The sequence below is a fragment of the Chroicocephalus ridibundus genome, chromosome 3 (assembly GCF_963924245.1).
Source record: "Chroicocephalus ridibundus chromosome 3, bChrRid1.1, whole genome shotgun sequence".
Taxonomy (NCBI): domain Eukaryota; kingdom Metazoa; phylum Chordata; class Aves; order Charadriiformes; family Laridae; genus Chroicocephalus; species Chroicocephalus ridibundus.
In genome coordinates this window covers 61,070,516-61,089,385 of record NC_086286.1, presented here as the reverse complement: position 1 = coordinate 61,089,385, position 18,870 = coordinate 61,070,516, and positions in this window count along the sequence as shown.

Here is an 18,870-nt window from a genome sequence, read left to right as displayed (position 1 = left end):
GAACTTCTCCTGGATGTGACTACATCTTGAAAACTGCTTCTTTAAACCCAGGCTAACTTGCTGCCTGATTTTCAGAGAAGCAGAAAAATATCACAAAACAGGCAGTCATTGGTGGCTATGGCACTCACTGGGCATGTGGGTATTCAATTCTACTCTCCACTAGCGATCATTTTCAGTTCCTGTCGCTCTGGGAAGCACACATGAAGAATGATGTCACTGCCTCAGCATAATGGTACATATCTGCTTTCAGAAATATGCACAACTTTTAAATTAGGTGTCCATGAAGCAGCAGGTTTGATTCTTAAAAGACTGAGTGAGGGTCTGAAGAAGTAAATAAGAACAAGTACCTACAGATTTAAAATGCCAGTTTCCACTGCATTTCATGAAACACAAGTGGGAACCGGTCTCTTAATTGTCTAGAGGTTCTTACAAATTTTCCCAATTTTAACTTCCTTCTTTCCTTCCTTGCTTCCCTCCCTCGATCCCTCCTTGTTTTCCTTTCAAAGGCACACACGAGAACTTCTGAAAGTGTCTGTAAATGCTAACCCAAATTTAACTTTTTTAAAAAGCAACAAAACCCTCTTACTGTATGGTCTATTGTAGACAAAGGAGATCATCATCTTCTATCATAAATTTTAAGATAAAGAATAAACTACATGCCATGGACATGACTTTTTTTATTTCTCATATTATGCATTTTTCAGGTCCTTTAAGAGGTTTTTAGAATGTGTATAAATTAGCTCCGACTATAATAACTACACATACTTTGTAGCTAATGCTTTGATGATGTTACTTAAAATTCCGTTTTATTTACCATCAACAAAATGAACAACATTTGTACGCCTTTACTGCCCTTTGCACACTCTCTTTTCTTTTTGACCAGAGAATAACAACAAACATGGATATTGATAATCAAAAGCCATTACAGGCAAGATGTATACCTCATTTCTGGAATCACATTACACCACTATAAGTTAATTTCACATTTTCCCTAGAAAGAATAACCAACATTAGCCTGGTCCACACAATTGATTCAGTGTCACTCTGTAACGAAGCCATAGACATCATTCTGCAGACTGTATCTGTTTCTGTTCATGCAGACAGTTAATCCATAGCAGGTCAAGACTGTGTCTTGCCAAGAACGTATGAAACGTCCTACTTGTGGGGTGAAGTTTCTTCTCCATGAGTACAGAGGTCCACGTTTGGAATGGAGCAGTGCAGTGCAATGGGAGGAAGGGAGGCTGGGGCCTGGCTTGCAAATCTGTAACTGCAAGACCCCCTGGCTTTTATAACACCAGGCAACGAGTGCCTAGGAATGGCTGAACAAAGTTTGATAATCTGTGGGGAGGGAGGTGTGCTATTCTGCCTTTTCCTCAGAGACTGTGGCAGTGCCCACATTGCTGTTTGGGGAGGCAGGGATTTACCCACAGCTGCAGAGAAGCCTCAGAGCTCCAAGCAAAGCAGCTTCGGGAGCTGACTGTAAAAAGCTCTGCCTGGGGTATATCAACGCAGCACCACTGGCACGACATTGATTTGCACTGACGGTCACGCAGACTATCCTGTGCACAGGGTTGTGCATCTACCAGTTGCGAACCCAAAACTTTCAGCTGGATTTCCTGTCTCTCCTCACTACAAATGTTCCAACTTAACTATACCAACGTTCATAACACTTTAGTAAGGCTTTTTTATTTACATGGAGGCCAGTTTTCTCCACTTGGCCCCAGAAGTGTTTGTTCCCATTTTATGAAGGCAGCGCCTAAGTAATCTGTAAGCCAGGACTGTAACTTCCCTGCTCTTTGGCATGTGTTTAAAAGTCACACTACACAGATTTAATGCTGGCGGATGGTAAAGAGATTAAATTTTCAAGTGCCAACTCATCACATCAGGTTGACACAGCTCCCACTGTGTTGCTGAATTTACTCGAGTCCTTTATCATGGGTGTAGGGAGAGATGGCTGAGGGGAGTTTCAGAAAAATGGTTTATTTACCAAGACAGCAAATAAGGAAATACATGTTTTAAAGTGTAAACTGTCTATTCTGAAACATTTGGCATTGTGCCTTGTGTGCTGGCTGCCCTGTCTGAAAATTACGTAACTATGAGTGTAAACTATGTATATGTGTGTGTGTGTTTGTGGTTTTATTATAAGCAGCTCAGAGTGGTGCCTGGGAGAGCTAAACACCAGTGGAATCTGCCGGGTGGAAATAATGTTCGCGCACATTCTTGTTGATGAGTTAGTAAGCCACAAATTGCCAGGAGCTTATTAATGTGGCATTCTCAGACTGTGGTTCATGAAGATGGGGAGAATGATGTGTGCTTCTGTAAATGTGCCCCCTTCTCAAAGTAACGGCTCATGGGATAGGACCAGCCTTGTAACAGCTCATTTCACCATTTCTTGGGGACCACTAGAGGGTTTCAACCGGTTTTTGTACTAGAAGATTAAGGGATAAAAACCCCAATAACCCTACCATCCAAATTCTGCCTTCCCCTGCTAACAGCTCACCGTTAGGCCGGGGAGAGATGATTAAAATGGTGGAGCTCCTCTGGTCCCCACTGGGAATACTGTGCTTAGCCAGAAGCCGGGATGGAGGGCTTAGACTGAGGAAAGCTGCTGGTCAAGTCTGGGTTCCTAACTTGCAGATATCGGAGACAAATGCATTAATAGATGCTCCAGCTCATGCTATACCGTCTATGGTATTCGTAAACAATGAAATATAATGCATGTATATCCTGATCCTTCATTAATCAGGAAAAAACAACATTAGAGGAAGCATCAGGGGCCCAGTTCTGCTTTCCAACATGTACGCACCATAACCCCCATTAATTTGAGATGGAGTCACGTGGGTGTATCCTGAGGGGGTGATTGCATCCTACATCAGCTACAAGTGACCGAAAAAGGGAAAATAATCGGACTGATACTGGTCATTTGGACAATGTGTATTTGATGTGTCAGTCGTTCCAACCTTCCAGTTACCAGATGTCCGTAAAAATTCATAGCAGGCTATTAAATTTAGCAGATCCCGTCTTAATTAGATTAGCTTCTGCTCAGCATGACAGCAGAGTATTTCACTGATGGAGGATTTATAAAGATTTCTGGTGGGAATTCTTTATGGAAGATGTAGTCTTTTATCCAGTGGGATTTACAAATGGAGAGGGGGGAGGGAGGAGAGGAAACCCTGATAAGGACACACAAACATTGTCATGGCATGTTAAAACATAAATGGGAGCTTTTATTTTATGGATGTTCCCTTTTTATTTCTCTTTTGCAATACGGATAGGCGGTGTGAGCATTTTTTGTGTCCTTGCATTATCAGGCCCAGCTAATATAATAGCATACGGGTGGTGGAAAACTACAAGCAAAATCTTGTTGTCAAATTCCCTCCTAAAACTAGCACCAAAGGAGTACTCAATGTTCAGTTGCCTGTCAGGTCATGAGTTATTTTTTCACCTACAGGAAACAGAACTGTACAGTTTGTCTTGGGCTGGTTTTATGTGCTTCAATCCAGCATCTATCTATCCATTGCCCTTCTTTCTTTAAGGTCACTGCAAAAAAAAAAAACAAAACCAACCCAAACAACAAACCCACTTTCTTATTAATTCTGCCTCTGCCCCAGTGCCAAAGAGTCTCTGTTTTTCTCTGCACGGGTTTTTATGGAAGATATATACCGTTAATGGTGACACTGGTGTCAGTAACAGAACGTGAGCAGCAGCAATGCCTGTGCTCTATTCCCAGTGTGTAGATAACTTCATAAAGAAAAAAAGGTGGGTGGAGGGGAGGGGAGATCTGGATAATTTTTCTTGTCATTTGATTCACCATTGAAAAGGTCACTCCCTGTAAGAAGAGACAGTCTTCCCTCTGAGATGTCTGGGGGAGGAGCAGAAATGGCAGAGCCAAAATGGGGGGGACCCCTTGCCACCGTGAGGCTTTTGTGAGGTGGCAGAGCAGCCCTTCTGAGCACAAGGGCATGCGACGCCCAGAGTATGCATGCTGGTGGCTGATAAAAACAGAAAGGGACCATCCTTTGCTCACGCCGCGGGCTGATAGCATTCACATCATACACCGTTTGTTACTAGGCAACTGATTAAATATACGTGCCGGTCCTTCAAGCGGTGCTTGCAATTAATTAACCAAACCATTTTCATTTTGACTGTCTTCCGCCCTCCCCACCACCAACCACCTTCCCAAATGCTGACATCTGACACAAGAGCAAGTGATTTGATGCTCCTCCTGACCTATGGTGTAATCAAATAAAAACTCTTTGCAGAGTAGATGTGGTCTACACCCAGGCAGTGGACATCTCTGAGCGTCCCTGGTGGGTCTAGCTGGCAGCTGGTGCACACAGCAGATATTTTGCTTTGCTTTGCCAGGGCCAATGTAAACTGAACTGCAAAAACCACAGGGCAAAGTCCAAAAGAACTTCTCCTGGCAAATCCATTTGAAGCACAGTTGTATTGAAGGATGGAGGATGGGTCTTTTGTCTTGGTTTTAAAACTGGGATTCCTCACCCCTAAAGTACTCATTCTCAAATTTTAAACCTCTCTGGAGCATGCTTACATGAGTACACACATGTATATATATAGGTACATATATATTGTGATAAATAGAAATATTTATATGGCTACTAATATAAATGCGAGTGATGTTAATGCCCAGGTATCACCAACTCTAAGTGCACGCTCCTTTGTGCTACCTATTACACAGGGACCCCAAACTAGACAGTCCCTGCTCTGCTTAACTCACAGTCTAAATAGCAATGACAGGCAAAGCGGAAGAAGGGATCTAGACATCAAAGGTTGTTCAAGGTCATACAGGGGGTCAGTATCAGGGCTGGGAATAGAAAATGGCTTTTGTTTTGAGATCAGATTTTATAATAAAAAAAACAGTGAGTCATCTCACCCCAAATCCTCCCTCTAATTTTGTAATACAGTTGTCATATTAAACTTGTATGAAAGAGACTGGAATTACACATGGAAAATGGGTAACTACAAGGATCCTGGAAGATCTGACTGTTCCTATTACACTTGATCAAATGCAACTGTCAGCTGCTTTGGCAGAGATCACCTTTGATGATTAAAAGGAGAGGACTACATTACAAGAGGGTTTGAGCACGAAACCACTCGCTGCAATCCACAATTAAACAGGAGAGGCTATTGTTCTGTTTCTGACTGGGAACAGAGTTACAAATTTATTGGAGTTCACAGGCTTGCTGCAGAGCTTGTCTTTAACAAAATTGTAGCCCCATTCTGTATCAGAGCTTCCTACCCTGCTCAAAACCTCGAGTGCATTAAAGAAGCAATTTAGGGTTTATTTGAAGGGGGAAAAATAGAATGTCGAGTTGTGTTTCTTTCTTCCTTTCTCCCACTGGCTTTCTGCTGGGGAGGGAGGAATTTGAATCAGCAGATTCTCAATGGCACTGTCGCCGATTGGAGCTGGTACAGAATCACTAGAAACAGGTAAGAAGCAAATAATGAAGCACAGACTGACTGACAATTTGAGGGTTTTTTTTTTTAACACACTGGCCAGCAGCTGATTTGGTGTGAACTGTCTGTGGAGCCACGCTGCTTTACGCTGCCTGAGCACTGTGCCTTTGAGTCAGAACTGGAATGGTGCCTCTGAAAAAAGCACTCTTTGGGTTTGTGACTCTTTTCAGTGAAGCCGAGGACATTTTCCACTCCTAATGGGACTAGGTTATCTTGGCCTGCTTTAGTTTGACCCTGGCCTGTCATTTTTGGGGCTGTACTCTGGTGCAAATAAAGGGTTTGTGGCTTTTTACAAGCCTTGTGTGAGCTGGGCAAATCTGCACCACGGCAAAAGTGCCCCCCTAGCTGCCATCCCGCCTGCCACATGTGCTCCTGGCCCGTGCTGGTGGTGACCATGCTGTGGATGGAGGAGCAGGCACAGGTTGCCCCTGTGCCTCATGAGATATGAGATGAAGCCCCTCTTCTCCAAAGGTGGCTGGCTGCTTTCAGCAGTCCCATTAGAGCCATGCACTCCTCTTTAACTTTCACTGTGGCTTTGCTGACCTTTGAATGAGAAAAACATTAGTAAAGAGCAATTTTATGCCCTCATAAAGAGTTATGTGTTACTAGGCAGTAATGGAAGCACAAACCAACCCGGCCAAAAGGTCTCAGCCTCCTGTCGCTGCTTTCTTTAACGGTGCTGTTGCATCATTAATCTACTTTGTGCTTGTCGATGGCTGGAAATCCCACCCAGCAGATGTGAAGATTGTTCACAGTGCCAGTACAGGCACTGCTCCTCAACCCTGCTAATCTGCAGGGTGGAGGGAGAAAGTCAGAGAACACCTGTATTTCTTGCAGGTTTGTGCATGCTACTCCTTTCCTCTTATCCCTGTAATGATTTATATTTAATTGACTTGTAATTATACCCACTTTTCTTTTTTTTTTCCCCCCTTCTAGTTTATCTCAGTTGTTCCATACCCATATATGGTCTGTCACTAGCCTTGATTTTTTTTTCTGTCACAATGAGGCAATAAATCCAGTGGGGCTGGACAGGAAGCCCAGCTTGCCAAGGAGAGGCAGGATGAATATCTCCTAGAGACAGCCAGAGGTTTGATTGCGTATTGTCCATACAGCGTATTTCAAGGAGTGCCCGGGGCAAGCCTGGAAAAACTTTTATGTCTGCAACAGTATTTCTTTCTGGAAAAACAGATTTTTTAAAAAGCCCACTGTGTATTTTTTGCTCTTTTTATGTGTGTGGAATCCATGATATATAGAAGATGACTTGTTTCAAAATTTCAGCTAGGGCCTGTTTTTCAGAGACAGAAGATAATCACACAGAAATGCTTCCTTTAGAAAATACGTGTTTGCTGTCACTGACTCAACTGACTTAACATGGCCGTGTGCTTGCTCCTCAAGGTGGAGACAACTTCTATGATCTTACTGCTCCAAAAAACTTCATTAAAAACACTGAGCAAGTTTTATTAATACTTTCTTGGGCTTCCAAGCATGTCTAGGCTCATTCATGTTTATGGTTCACTGCAAACACTGGTGAACTCACTGATCACACATTCCACCCAGCCGCTTGTTCCTGCAAACGCAGCAGAGATCCTGAGACACTGGGATATTGTATCAAAACTCAGATTAACTCAATAAAATGGTTCCAGATGGCACACTAATGACACAGTGACTACTCTGCATGGCCTATATGAAAATATGCATTCTGGATCCTCTTTTAAGGGATTGCTTCTGTAAGACTTCTGTGGTACTTGTATTCCAGGAAATCCACTCCAGGCCTTGGAAAAATATTACTTTGCAGCAAGAACACGATGCTGTTCAGACACAACACTCTGCATGCAATGACACTGGATTGCATCCTGGCAAACTGGTGCAAAATCTCTATGCTTGAGAAAAAATTTGTTGTTTCAAACATTAAGGAGAAGTTACCTTTATTGCTGCTAGTGTAAGTGCAGGGAAAATACTCAGAAGCAGAATCCTTGGTGCCCTATTATAGCTGGTTACATTAATCATTATGTCTTTCAAATTAAGCCACTTAGTGACACAGGGGCTGGTTTGAGAACATCAGGAAAAGAACTGGATCTTTGGTCACCAGTACATAGGCAAATAAAATTCCCAGATATACAGAAGCCTGTGAGTATGGCATCACCTAACTGTGCTCTCTTACTTGCACACATACGCAGCCACGTTCCTTAAGGGTCTGCCAATGCCATGTAGTGTTGAATTATACACGCTGACTCTACAAGGATTAGCTTGGGGACTGGAATTAGTCTAGCAGGAGTAGCAGGATACATTAGCTCGCACGGCTGAGTTAGCCTGCCTGGCTACCACTATGATTAGGTGGCTTCTGATACTGAAGCTAAGCCATGAGAGCTGTCCCGGGTCTTTCAACATGATACAGTGGACCACGGCCCTCTCCTCCCCCAGCTCCCACCCAGCACAGCACACTTTGCAGACATAGGCTATACATACTTGCATTCAAGATCTGGATTCTTAATGGAATAAACTGGCCCAGCTTCACTGTGGAAGTCAGTGGCATAGCGACATTGATTTACATTGACAGACTCCTGGCCAAGATGTTTCGGTCTGTCAGTTGTATTTACCATGCTCTACCAATCTGAGGGGCTAGTCATACTCTTACTCCTTTTAACGATGATTCTGCTGCAGTCATCTTTTTTTGCTTGTTGCAGTTAAGGCCATCAGGCGCTATTGCGGTCTTCTAGCCTGGTCTTGCAATGATTTTAGCTTTAAGGGATAATTTTGAATAGGACTGCAGAAGCAGCAGCTTCCTTCCACTGCCAGCCGTCAAGGCTCAGTCCCTCACTCTGTTTCCCCCATGTTTCAACCTGCAGAGCGTTATGCTAATTTTCCTTGCAGCTTCAAGTCAGCTGAATTTCCGGCTGGCTTCAACTTAAGCTGTTTTTATTTCAAATAAGGTAAATTACCCGCTTCAGTCCAGGGCTCGGTTTCCAAGCTTCCGTTCTGCCGGTTTTCAGGCTTCACTTCCAGCAGCTCTGCATAATCCCTGAGGAAGGCATGTCCTCCACTCCTCCTGTGCTAGGGACACGCCGCTCTGCTTGGCTGCTCCTGGGGCTGGAATCCTCCTCTTCCTCCTTCCTTTTCTCTTTGGACTGTTGATCTGAAATCAACAGAAGTTATTTTTCACCTTTATTGAACAGATTTCTGCTAAGAGCAGTTTGCCAGTCCCTAGACCCTCCTCCCTGTTTCCCTCCGGACTTCATAGAACCTTTCGCTGCAGAAATGGAAAGCGTGCCTGTGACAGTCATCTCCATTAATGGCTAGCAAAAATTATGCAGTACACCTGATGGGGCTGGGAGCTGCCTAGTAGGCCAATGGTCACCAGCTTGCCTTTCCCGAGGCTTAGGTGGCTTGTGAAAAATTCAGTAGTAACAAGGACGTGATGGTGTGAAGACAATCTTAATCCCAGACTGTGGCAGAAAGCAAAACCAGGAGCAACTGTGGAGGCAAATCTTGGTGATTTGCCATGGGACCCAACTGCACACCCAGACTCCCCTAGCCATGGAGAGATAGAACCATCGGGAGGTCAACAGCTCTCAGACCTCCAGCAACCCTATCTCACTGCAGTACGCAACCACTCACTCCCTAATGTCAGAGAGGTCAGCCATCTCTGCCATAGTGCCTAAAAAACCTGAGACAGTCTCTCTCTGGAAGGATTACATCCAAATTAATAATCCAGACAGGTGAAGGAAAGGAGGACAAAATAAAGCACGGAGAGGTGGGGTGACTTGCTTGTGGTGACATAGCAGATCAAAGCTGGGACATGAGTTTCCCTTACACGGATCCCACTAAGTGCCATGGCCCTATAGAGCAGGTTAGCGTATGCTCCAGCTTCAAAAACTTCAACAAGCCAAACATAAACCAGGAAATACCTACCTTCAAGAAAACTGCATGAGGCATTATATTATAGCATAAAGGAATAGCATTTCTTTGCTTGCCTCATGGAAAGCTGACATTTTCTGCGCTGTGCATTGGCATTTCCTGTGATATTGCCACAGGCACAGGACTCAGATGGATTGCTGAGGAGCACATTAAATACTGCTTCATAGATATGACTTTGGACAGGAATCTGTTCTATGCATGAAGGATAGATAGGCAAAACATCATCTGATAGAGATATCGTTAGAATTGGCCAAATATTACTGAGGTGTTCTGCAGAAATCTCCACTCAATATATGTAACCCAACCTGCATTTCTCTATGATTACTCAATAGCAAGTATTCTGGTGTTGTTTTACTCGCATTTTTCAAGACTTACATTTGGCTTGGTTCACCTTTCTTAGGTTCAGCAATTGCGTTTAGGAACATAGGATAAGCGCTACTGTGGTGGGTTGACCCTGTCCAGCAGCCAGGCTCCCACACAGATGCTTACTCACCCTTGCCCCCACAGCAGGACGGGGGACAGAACAGGAACAAACGATAGTGAGAAAACTTGTTTAACTGGTGAAGCAAAGAGAAAAGGAAAACCACGAGCAATCACTTACCATCTCCCCCACAAGCAGACTGACGCCCAGCCAGTCTCCCAGCACTGGCTGCCTTGGAAGCCAAAAAGACCCTTCTTCTTCCACTCCCCCATTTTTGATTGCTGAGCATGACGTTACATGGCGTGCAATATCTCTTTGGCCAATTCAGGCCAGCTGTCATGGCTGTCGTGTCGCCCCCCTCCCCGCCCCCCCCCCGGATCTTTTACCTATTTGCTGCAGGAAGGGGGGACAGTTCAGCAATAGCCAAAACATTGGTGTGTTATCAACACTGTTTAGAGGCAAACCCAAAGCACGATACAGGCTGCTGTGAAGAAAGTTAACTCCATCCCAGCCAGACCCAGTACAGGTACCCTGCTTAAGGTACTCTGCTTCAGAGAAGGTTGTAAGTGTCTCTGAATCAACAGACTGATGGAGGGGATTATATACGAAACGTAGAATTCATAGGCGCCTCCGGAGGATGGTCCTTTGGATGTGTGTTTGGCTCTCTCCTTTCACAAGAGAGCCATTTCAATACCTAACTTTTAGATAGCTGAAGTGAATTGAGATGACCTTCGTTCTTCAGTGATCAACTCTGAGTCTTTCTCCTGCTCTCTCTGTATTGGTGGTTATGTTATACCTATCAATGTGGCGGTTATCTCTCCCATAACAGGTTTGATGTAGCTTATCATTTTATGTTTAAATACAGTAACCAAAAATAATTTTAAATCTCCCTTTTTCATAGTTCTCCTCAGCACTGAGTCCCAGGGGTTAGTAACATATATTTTATCCTTGTAATGTATATTTTTACTGAGTAAGTCTTGATTTTGGATGCTTCTCTATCTACTGTTAAAAATGACCCAAAGCCTAAGACTGAGAAAATGCTCTAACCTGTTATAACTGTCAGCCCCAAATAAACATTGATTTTAAGTGTCAATTCTTAGTAAAGATAGATGTCAAATCCCAACAAACCCAATTATAGTGCAATAAAATATATTTCATAACTCTCGTTTAAATGTGTGCCAAAGCTTTTACAGTGTAACATGGAAAGACAGAGAATCCACCTGGCCTTCTTGGTACAATATATCTAGAGAGATATTTATTAAATTTATCTGATATATATTGTATCGATATAGCCAAGTGTGTTGTATTTCTGCCATAGTTTACTTCTCTCTTCACTTTTCTGGCTGTTGTAAATGAACTTTTAGTGTTGTTTTCTTCAGCTCGGTTTTGAAACCGCTGTCCCTATGCGTGCGTGAGTGTGCGCCCTTCTGCCTTCACTGTGGCCAGTAACCTTTGAACTAGTTGGCCATTTCTAACCTGTTTGGAAGCAAAAATGTCTCACAGACACTAACTTCCCAGAAGTTTAATCACACCAGGCAGCTGTTAGTGACCTGCTGACAGGACACGCTGTGGTATGAGCTCATCTCTTCTAGATAACAGTGAGTCCACATACAGGAGGGCTGCCCTGGCTACCTTCAGCCCTGAAAGGACTCTGCTGGAGCCTGTGCCTGTCCACTCCCCCAGAACTTGAGCATGAGGGACAGAGTCAGCAGAAGCCCAGCTTTGCCAGGTCCTTTGGCAGCCCATTTTCTTATTTCTCCTTTGTGACAAGGTGGGCTGAACCTGAATGTAATGGCCAAGGCAAAAGTAGATCATGCTGTCTGCTAATGGGATATCACAGGATTATAGTCTTTATTGTTTTGTTTGTTTTTTTTTTTTTAAACTCTTTTTCATACATACTGATGCTTGCTTTCTTTCTCAACCACCACCGCATGGTCAGGAGCCAGTTTGCTTCAGTTGTCTGTACTGGTGCCTGATGTGTTTTGGGATGTTTAAAAGAAATTCAAAAACAACCCACGTTCGTGAGCAGTTTGTAGTGTTCTCTACACAGCGTTCTTCTCTTGCCTGTGTTTAATTTCCTCCACTATCTCAGCTTTCTTAATTTTTTCATCCTCTCCAGTTTCTCATGCTTCTCCATTTGACCTGCCTACCTAATTTTGCATGACACAAACTTTGTCACCTTTGCTCTTCACCATGGTCTTCAAATCATTAATAAATATCCCAAGCACGCACCTTATTTTTAATCCCTGGGCCACCCTACCTGTAACCCCTTTCCATGCTGAGATAGACCATTTGTTCCTCCTCTTTATTTCTGCTCTCTCAACCATGGGCTTTTTTTTTAACCCCTATCCATGCAGGACTTTACCTCTCACCTTGTGGTTACTAAGTTTCCTTTATAGCCTCTTCTCAGGAACTTTATCAAAGGCCTTTTGAAAGTCTAAGTAAAATATAACCATTCGTTGTCCTTTATCCACTGTTTTGTTAACTCTTTCAAAGGCCTCAAACAGGTTTGAGGTTTCTTCTAAGACAGAGATCATGCTGGTTTGTCCCTATCATATCCCCCTCATCTACTGCTCCTGCTTTGTAACAATCATTAATGATTTCCCCGTACCAGGAGCGTGTTGCTTAAGAACAGAAAGCAGAGGGAGATACTTGTCTGCGGAGACTTTCCCTAACAGCCTTCTAGCTGGTTGGTTTATGTAGCCTTTAAGCCCTGAGGTAAGGAAACAGGAAAACAGATTAATAGACATAGCAATCTCCCTCAAGATACTTTTAGATAAACACAGCCTTGGGCATTTAGAAAGTCGGATTTACTACACCTTAAAAGAGGTTTCTGAAAACCGCGGCTGTTTTATTTTAAAGTATGCAGCCAAAGGCATGCACTTCTTTAATCTTTGCCACTCTTCCCTGATAGACAACCAAAAGCACAGGTCCCAGGGTTTAGAAACAGTTGTGTATAAACTGGAAACAATCTCAGCAAGCCTTTATAACAATGAAGATCTCTTTGGGGGCACTGAAGTGGATTTGAACTGAAGCCAAAACACATTTCCAGTGCACAAGCTGTACAGAAACAGACACAAATGCACAATTGATATTGGTAGGGTAATATAATTGCCAACATTTTCCTGGAAAAATGAGAATGCAGACAGTGATGTTTGAAGGTAGGTGGTTTTTTATGCTCAAAATAGCACTGAAGAGCAAACCCAGACCTCAGCGTTTGGCTCGTGCTGTAGGCCTGGGATCCCAGCTGTGACCCCTCTTGCCTGCAAAACGGCATCACCAGCGTGCTCTGTTCTTGCCACTGGTTGTCTGCATCCCAAGGTCCCAACACCTGCTGCATGCTGTTGGTGGGTGTATCGCGTGCCCCCGGCTCAGATAACTCAGTGGTAAGTGTTTACTTTCCAGAGCCATTGGAATTCTTCATTCGTTTTACCTGTGCTAAAAATCTTTGAAAAGGTGGTTTTGCCATTCAGTGTTCACCTCTTTCTTCACCTCCACAAAGGCAGCAGCATGTATTTGTTGATTTGCTCCTGACACGGGAAAGAAAGACTCCTATTCCTAGCCACTCTCATCTTGTAATTTTTCTTTGTCCTGGAGGGATCCCATTCACTCCCTCCCCACAGTTCCCAGCAAAGAGGTAAGTACTGTAATTGGAACTTCTCTGACTTCTCAAAAGGCTCCTTTCTCTTAGAGTTTGTGGCCTATGGTGTTTTTTACATATTGATTCACCAGCGTGAAGGGTGTTACTTCATTACTTGGGAAAAGAAGCAGGACTAAGCTCAGCTCTCAATGTTGCCATGTTGGTGTTTTTTAAAAAAAATATTACAATACCCTTGAGAGTGGTCTCAATTCTGCAAGGAACTGCTGGTCCCTCTGGAGATGCTGAGGGCTGCTGGAGAACTATAAAACCAGCACTGTTCATAGTCAGAATTGCTAAAATGAGTACATAGTTCTTGGACTGCAGCGTTGGGCTGTGATTTATAGGATTCCCTTCTTGTAAGCCTGTTCCTGCCTCAGATACACCCACCTGCACACGTAAAGGGCACCCACACATGTGGAAACAAGCTGCTGATATGGTGTGTTGGGGACTGGGGCTAGCACTTCACTTTGTCTTCCCTTCCAGTGTGTCTACACAAACCGCCCAGGGTACTCCTCCTCCCCAGCATTTGGATTTGTCTTTTTCTGCACTGCCTGAAGCACAGTTCGCTCACGCTTAGGTGATTTACTAAAGGCTGCATAACTGCTTGAAAATATGCAAGGCTGTTTTTGGCAGCGCTGGTGTAGATATTTCAGTGCCCTGCCTCAGATTGATAGTGTTACTCAGGGAAGAGAAGGCAGCTCTGGAAAATGTTTGAGTTCAAAAGGAAGAAGAAGCTCTTTAATCACTCAGGCTCTCAGGAAACCCAAGACCCAGTGGGACAGTCTCCTCATAGTCGAGACTGTCCCAGAAAATCAGTGGCATTTGAAAGCAAGATCACAGCCAAGGAAGGCGCTGCAGTGCTGGAGAGGGCCCCCGTCAGCGTGAGTGAAATGGCTACTGCCTCTGCTGCAGCCAAAAACTGGCAGGGAGACTTGGGGTTCAGTATTTCAGAAAGAACCAGGTATTTAGCAATGCCGCCTTTTCTGTTTGAAATATCTGGGCGGGTTTGGATCAGATAATCAGCTTTTGAAACCAGTGTGGCTCAAGGACCTATTTCAAGTCTCCTCAGACTATATTCAGGGCCTGATCCTGCAGTTTCTTGCTTTCTTTCTTCTCTCTCTCCCCCCCTCTCTAAATATACATATCCTGACTGATTCCTATGAGATTAATTCAAACAGAACAACTGCTGGATTAGACCTTAATCCCTTTTCCATCCATTTAAATCATCCTGAATGGTGAGGGATTGCGGTGTGTTCCAGCCCTGGCCTACGACTCATTTTATTCTGGCATCTTTTTGTTGTTTTGCATCTGTTTTCTGTCATTTTTTTTTCCTTTGGCAAATTCTCTGGCTTCAGTTTGTATTCGTAACTTGCAGTGTTACCAAGATGGTCTGGCAATGATATCTGTCTTCAGGGGATCACTTTTCTCCCCTCTTGCTCTGCAGCAGCCAGTTGATTCTTATGAAACACCCTCTCCGATCCACTTGGCTTTCGCTCCGCAGCTTCATGGGGTGTGAACGTCAAAAGAATCAGCCCAGATTATTCACATTTATAACTGCTTTTTTTCTTCAGCGGTGCCCCACCACACCAGTCACCAGCCCCCACGTACAATAAAAAGGCAGCGCTGCCCAAGAAGCAGAGGGTGGGCTTGCGGTCCAGAAGAAAACTATGCAGAAAACTCTCTGATACGGGAGTTCCCTCAAGAGAAGCGGAGGTCACCCCCCGGCCACCAAACCCTCCGGGTGTCAGCCCACAAGCTGGGAAACATGTTTAACAGAGAACACGGAGGCGGCGGCGGCGATGCGCGCCCGCACCCACCCGCCGCCAGCGCCCCACAGCAGCCCGAACAGCGCAAAACCCCACTTTTGGCCCAAAACACTGCGCAGGGGCCTTAACACCCGGCCGCCGAGGGCGAGGTTCCGGGGGCGGGTCGGCGGTGGGGGGGAGGGTGCCTCGTCGGTGGGTGTGGGGTAGAGGTGGGGGCGAAACGCCCGCGGAAGCGGGCGGGGGGCGGCGGGTCCGAAGGGGGCCCACGGGGCGGCGGCGGGTCGGGCCGGGCCGCGCCGTCCGCACCAACGCGGGGCGGGGACGCCCTCTGGTGGCGCGGCCCGGCCCGGCCCGGCGGGGACCGGCACCGGCACCCGAGTGGCGGCGGGGTGCGATGCCTGTGCCCGGCTGGGGGCCGGCGTGGAAAGGGTATGGGTGCAGGCGCAGGTCGAGGGGTTTGTGTTGGCAGGGGTGTGGGTGGAGGTTTGGGAGGGTGAGGGTTCGGGTGCGGGAGTAAATGGCACCTCCCGGGGATCCTCTTTGTCTGCTGCCTTGTGGTGCAGAGGTGGATAAAGTCCATGATGTGTTTTAGCCCTGTGGATAGAATCATAGAATGGTTCGGGTTGGAACACACCTTAAAGACCATCTAGTTCCAACCCCCCTGCCGCGGGCAGGGACACCTCACACTAGACCAGGCTGCTCAAAGTCCCATCCAGCCTGGCCTTGAACACTTCCAGGGATGGGGCATCCACAACTTCCCTGGGCAGCCTGTTCCAACAGGTTAGATAGACCAATGCCCCATCTCTCTCAGCTCCTGCAGCCTCTTGAGTCCCTTTGAGGTGAGGAGTAAGGACTGGTGTCATTTAAAAGGCAATGATTTGGCAATCCAGGTTCCCAGCTGGTGCCAAGTGGCCCACGGCTGGGCTCTGTGAGAGCTCGAGCCCCAGCAGGGCATCCTGTGGGGGTAAAGGGTGATGGTGTGACCTCTGGTCCCCCATGATCAGGCAGACCAGGCACTGGTCCCACGTCATTGCTTCATGGAGGGTCTGGCCAGTGCTTCTCATCCTTCCAGGCTGAGAGCAGGAGAGGTGCCGCCAATACCCAGGAACTCCTCCTTAGCAGACAATTTAGTAATTAAAACCCCCAGATCATTCCAGTGGGAGGAGGTACCTTCATTTTCTCTCTAATTTTCTGACACATACCCTACCTAGGTTTGGCATGCTTTTGTTTTTTTGTGTCCTACTTTTGTGTCCTACTGAAGAAGTTTAGTAAAAGCTGAAAGGTTTGAAATGCGTGTTGTTGACCTTAAAATTTCACCTGGTTCAGGTACTCTTCTTGTGTATTACAGAGCTAGGTTTGTTTACACTTAAACACAGTTTTGGATTAACTGGTCAGCAGGAACCAACTATATGTCACTGTTTGGGATAAACACAGTGGATTTCTTTTCTGGGGGACTGGAGAAGAGAAATGTCATGTTGGCCCTTCCAGCCACACGTGGAAGGTACTTGTGGATTTCAGAGCAGAAAGCCTTTCTAGCAAGGAGCTCCTGAAGTAGGGAGGGTGCTCTTTACTATCTGGCATCAAACATGTTTTGAAAGTGTTGTTTGCTCATTGTCATCAGTGCCAGCCCAGATCTCTGTTTGCCAGTGCTGGTAGTTTGGCATCACTGAACTAGAGTGAGATCAAACAAGGGGGAATGCGGAGCCAGAGCCTCAGTTTATTTACCCTAGTGTGAGTGAATGGAGAGATGCCAGTGTTAAATGTAGGTAAGCAAATACATAATCTGTCACTTGGACTCATTTTGACACTTAGTAAGAATAACTTACAATACATACTGTTGGACTACACTAAAAAAGCAAAGACTGTGTACATCTACTTTATCCATACGCTTCTAACTAAAGAGAAGGTTTGTAATCCATTAGTAAAGTGAAACATGAATGTTGTCCAACTCTATATCCTTCTTACCCAGGGTAACTTGCACCTATATAATTTCCCTTCTGTGGAATGTGTTCTTCCCTTTGGCAGGAAGAATAACAACTAGCAACCTTAATTCTCATAAACTGTTTATAAGTGTCAAGTAGATATTGGACCTAGCCAAAATAATGTCTTAAAATACATTTTAATACATCCAGTGAGCAAATGAACAATATAGAACAGTCTTAAGATTATACATGTATTTTCAATATTCTTTTATTATGCATAAGATTTTGTTGTTGTTGTTGTTACGTGCTGACAGGGTACTTAGTAGCTTGGCATAGCTTAATTTCTTCTGGGGAGCGTTCTTAGAGGGTAAACAAGCAACTCAGTCCATCAGGGGATCCGGGAGCACCAATCTTTTGTTCCTGATGAGTGTGGTCAAGGTATATGGCACGCTATATTTCACCATTGCTGATTTATATGTGTAGCTGGGCCTCTTGGCGTTTCACAAACCAAAATGAATTAGCTAACTGAAGTCGTTCTGTGTTCAAAATTCCAGTTTTGTTAATTTGTATGAAAGAAGTAGTAGAATTAGTTTTAGCTTGTGTCTGTAAAGCACTTTCTTAGCTTGGATTTGAAGGTATGTCCTATATAGCCTGCTGCAGGCAACTGGCAACTCTGTTTGCAAGTAGGCAAACATTACTTAACCCTCGGATAATGCTATGTTTAAATGATTTAAATAGTTTGTTTGATTATTCATGTTTTTTCTGCTGACTTCCACAAATAATCTATTGAATGAATTTACTACTAGCTATTGAAACAGTAGCATTTAAGTAAATACTACGCAGTATTTTCACAAGGCCATTTTCTGTTTCAAAACCTAAGTATCGAAGCAGAAACTTGATTCAAAATGTCTTATTCAGCTAATCAAGGAAAAGAAATATCTGACCTCTGTCTGATACTCTGAGTTTCAGCATTATTTTGACTAATCTTGCAATGAATTGCTGTGGACTACGAATAACTCAGACAATTCAAATGAATAACTGAGAAACTCACAACAATGTCTGCAGATAAAAAAACAACATTTTAATTTAGTAAGTTATTCACTGTGAACTATCCACCCAACCATAGCTGTGCAGTAGCTCTTGTTCGTATGGGACTTTGGAGATCATTAGCGCCTCACTTGTCTTCCACGCTCCTTCTGCACAGCAGCCCTGCAGGATACGTGTGGCTTGTTTCATGTCAGACTGGTGGATAGGTAAAACATTTACAGTGAATGGTTTCCAAGATTTTCCTTCTAGGTTAACAGTTTGTAAACAGCCTTTCAAAATGCTGTGAAAATGGTTCCATTCACCATTTGCCCCTCGATAATAAATAGCAGGAGTCCTCCACTTCACTATGTCTCTTCCTCAGTTCTTCTCCTGAAGGTTGAGTCCAGGGTTAGAAGCCCGTTTTCTCTTGCGTTTCCTTCACGGTTGAAATTTGTTAACAAGAACTTGATTACTGCAGTGGAAGTAACTTGGGAGGTAATGGCTACTTCTGGCTATTTGCTGAGGTAATCAATTACACTAACAGTGTAGCAGCAATCCCCTGCTACTACTTGAGGTGTTCCTCCTATTTCAGTAGCGTTTCCCCCGCAGAATGAAGGAGCTGGCAACAAAAGGCAATGCATGCTGCAGCCATTTTATCAGGCTGTGGTTGTGTGATGGTAGTTTTGTTAGGCCTCAGACAGG